This window comes from Panulirus ornatus, chromosome 50 (genome assembly GCF_036320965.1).
Source record: "Panulirus ornatus isolate Po-2019 chromosome 50, ASM3632096v1, whole genome shotgun sequence".
NCBI classification, from domain to species: domain Eukaryota; kingdom Metazoa; phylum Arthropoda; class Malacostraca; order Decapoda; family Palinuridae; genus Panulirus; species Panulirus ornatus.
Window position 1 is genome coordinate 1823754 of NC_092273.1, and position 4671 is coordinate 1828424.

Genomic DNA, 4671 nt, shown 5'->3' on the forward strand with positions numbered 1-4671 from the left:
GAGAGAGTATCATTAAACTTTAGGGAGAACACAAAGACGTTCTGGAAGGTTAATAATGTGCATAAGACATGAGAAAAATGGGAACATTGGTGAAGGGGCAAAGGGGAAAGTAATAAAAGGTAGTGATGAAGCGAGTATTCTGAAGATTTGTTGAATGTGTTTGATGACAGAGTAGCAGATGTAGGGTGTTTTGGTCGGACTGGAGTGCGAAATGAGAGGGTCAGGAAGAGTGGTTGGGTTAAGAGAGAAGAGGTAGTGAAAGCTTTGCAGAAGATGAAATCCAGCAAAGCAATGGTTTTGAATGGTATTGCAGTGGAATTTATTACGAAAGGGGGTGACGGTGTTGTTGATTGGTTGGTGAGGAATTCAAAACATGTATAGATCATGGTGAGGTGTCTGAGGATTGGAGGAATGCATGCATTGTTACAAAGGATGTAAGGCATGTGTGCGAGTAGGAAGAGAGGAGAGTGACTGGTTCCCAGTGAAGGTTGGTCTGCTACGGAGCTGTGTGATGTCCCCATGGTTGTTTAATTTGTTTATGGATTGGGTGGTTAGAGAGGTAAATGCAAGTGTTGGAGAGAGGGGCAAGTATGCAGTCTGTTGAGGATGACAGGTCCTGTGAAGTAAGTCAGTTGTTGTTTGCCAATGATACAGCTCTGGTGGCTGATTTGAGTGAGAAACTGAAGGAGTTGGAGACCGAGTTTGGAAAAGTGTGTGATAGGAGAAAGTTGAGAGTAAATGTGAATAAGAGGAAGGTTATTAAGTTCAGTAGGGTTGAGGGACAAGTTAACTGGGATGTAATTTTGAATGCTGAAAAACTGAAGGAAGTGAATTGTCTTAGATATCTGGAAGTGGACTTAGCAGCGAATGGAACCATGGAAGTGAGGTGAGAACATTATCTCGGAAAGCAAAAATGGGTATGTTTGAAGGAAGAGTAGTTCCAACAATATCATATAGTTGCGAGGAGAAGGTTGGATGTGTTGGAAATCAAATGTTTGAGGACAATATGTTTTTTGAGGTGGTTTGATCGAGTAAGTAATGAAAGGGTGAGAGAGATGTGTGGAAATAAAGAAGAGTGTGGTTGAGAGAGTAGAATAGAGTGTGCTGAAATGGTCTGGACATATGGAAAGAATAAATGAGGAAAGAATGACAAAGAGGATATATGTGTCAGAGGTGGAGGGAACAAGGAGAAACGGAAGACCAAACTGGGTGGGAGGAAGGATGGAAAGAAAAAGATTTTGAGCGATTTGAGCCTGAACATAAGGAGGGTGAAAGGCGTGCAAGGAATAGAGTGAATTGGAATGACGTGGTATACCGGGGTTGATGTGCAGTCAATGGACTGAACAAGGGCATGTGAAACATCTGGGGTAAACCATGGAAAGGTCTTTGATAAAGGTCTTGATAAAAACATCTCACAGCTTCTAGTAGCTTTTCTCCCACTTTCATATATTCACAAGACCTTCTATACGACATCTCTATCAACCATATCATCTGCTTTCCCAAAATCCATAAATACCACTTACAAATCCTACTGTGTCTCTAAAGAGAGAGAGAGAGAGAGAGAGAATATATATATATATATTCTTTATTTTTTTTTTTTTGCTTTGTCGCTGTCTCCCGCGTTAGTGAGGTAGTGCAGGGAAACAGACGAAAGAATGGCCCAACCCACTCACATACACGTGTATATACATACACATCCACACACGCAAATATACATACCTATACATCTCAACGTATTTATTTATTTATTTTGCTTTGTCGGTCTCCCGCGTCTGCGAGGTAGCCCAAGGAAACAGACGAAAGAAATGGCCCAACCCACCCCCATACACATGTATATACATACACGTCCACAAACGCAAATACACATACCTATACATCTCAATGTACACATATATATACACACACAGACACATACATACATACCCATGCACACAATTCACACTGTCTGCCTTTATTCATTCCCATCGCCACCCCGCTGCACATGGAATACCATCCCCCTCTCCCCTCATGTGTGCGAGGTAGCGCTAGGAAAAGACAACAAAGGCCCCATTCGTTCACACTCAGTCTCTAGCTGTCATGCAATAATGCCCGAAACCACAGCTCCCTTTCCACATCCAGGCCCCACACAACTTTCCATGGTTTACCCCAGACGCTTCACATGCCCTGATTCAATCCACTGACAGCACGTCAACCCCGGTATACCACATCGATCCAATTCACTCTATTCCTTGCCCGCCTTTCACCCTCCTGCATGTTCAGGACCCAATCACTCAAAATCTTTTTCACTCCATCTTTCCACCTCCAATTTGGTCTCCCACTTCTCGTTCCCTCCACCTCCGACACATATATCCTCTTGGTCAATCTTTCCTCACTCATTATCTCCATGTGCCCAAACCATTTCAAAACACCCTCTTCTGCTCTCTCAACCACGCTCTTTTTATTTCCACACATCTCTCTTACCCTTACATTACTTACTCGATCAAACCACCTCACACCACACATTGTCCTCAAACATCTCATTTCCAGCACATCCACCCTCCTGTGCACAACTCTATCCATAGCCCACGCCTCGCAACCATACAACATTGTTGGAACCACTATTCCTTCAAACATACCCATTTTTGCTTTCGGAGATAATGTTCTCGACTTCCACACACTCTTCAAGGCTCCCAGGATTTTCGCCCCCTCCCCCACCCTATGATTCACTTCCGCTTCCATGGTTCCATCCGCTGCCAGATCCACTCCCAGATATCTAAAACACTTTACTTCCTCCAGTTTTTCTCCATTCAAACTTACCTCCCAATTGACTTGACCCTCAACCCTACTGTACCTAATAACCTTGCTCTTATTCACATTTACTCTTAACTTTCTTCTTTCACACACTTTACCAAATTCAGTCACCAGCTTCTGCAGTTTCTCACATGAATTAGCCACCAGCGCTGTATCATCAGCGAACAACAACTGACTCACTTCCCAAGCTCTCTCATCCACAACAGACTTCATACTTGCCCCTCTTTCCAAAACTCTTGCATTCACCTCCCTAACATATCCCTAATATATATGTATCTCAACGTATACATATATATATACACACACACAGACATATACATATATACAAATGTACATAATTCACGGTCTGCCTTTATTCATTCCCATTGCCACCGTGCCACATGAAATAACAACTCCCTCCCCCCTCGTGTGCGAGGTAGCGCTAGGAAAAGACAACAAAGGCCACGTTCGTTCACACTCAGACTCTAGCTGTCTTGTAATAATGCACCGAAACCACAGCTCCCTTTCCACATCCAGGCCCCACAGAACTTTCCATGGTTTATTTATGGTTTATCTATGTTATCTACTATACTTAATCGCCGTCTCCCGCGTTAGTGAGGTAGCGCATAGAAACAGAAGAAAGAATGGCCCAACCTATCCACATACACATACATAAATGCCCACAAACGCACATGTACATACCTATACATCTTAACATACAACACACAGACATATACATATATACACATGTACATATTCATACATGCTACCTTCATCCATTCCCATCACCACCCTGCCACACATGAAATAGCATCCCCCACCCAAGGAAGCACTAGGAAAAGACAAAAAAGGCCACATTTGTTCACACTCAGTCTCTACCTGTCGTGTGTAATGCACCGAAACCACAGCTCCCTTTCCACCCTGGTTCAGTCCACTGACAGCACGTTGACCCCGGTATACCTCATCATTCCAAGCCACTCTATTCCTTGTGTATATATTCATATATACATACACACAGACATGTTTACATTACTTAAAACAAAATTACAAATACAGTTTTAATTAACCTTGACAATTATTAACAGCATGAATGTAACACAATAGAAAGAATAAGACTACAGCAGTGCAAAATTTGTCCAAAGTAACATACCGATTACATGGGAAAACTCCTACATTTAAGAGCAGTGAGATGACAACATAAACTTATGACCAACTGCTATGAAATTCCACTATAGCTATATTCAAAATATGAACCAAGTTTATTGGCACTCTCAAAAGATACTTCAGTGTAAGGGATGATGGAACCGAGCCCTAAGGTGCAGTAGTTTCCTTGACATTAAGACAGTACAGTATTACACGATCATATCTGGGAGCGAAAAACATTTAAATAACTTTATCATCACAACTGTGAAAATTAAAGGATATATGGAAGAGAATAGCTGTTGTACATGTGCCAGAACTGCCTCCACAGTACATACATATACTGCAGCCTTGAAAATCAAACACATAATAGCTGAAATTTTCAAGCAATAAACTCAAAAGCAGCAAATGCTTATAACGTCTATATGAGCTGCAGACATTCAAAAAAGTGCCTGGAATTTACAACTACTGACCTTAAACAGAACATGGAAATTATCATGAATGGCTAAAACAAAGCAGATTACATGAGCCACAAACTTGGGGCATGAATTAAGACAGAATGGGCCTCTGATGGGATCAATGAGGGGTGGGAGGCCATGTGGCACCCCTCAGGGAAGGCACCTCTCTCTGCATGGGGTCTATGGGTCTACTACAGTATGAGGAAGCACTTAGGGACATAACACTCCCTTACATATTCTCTGAGATTTCTCTAAGGAAATTTGTACATTTTAACTCATTACCAAAGCAGATCTTCTGAATTTT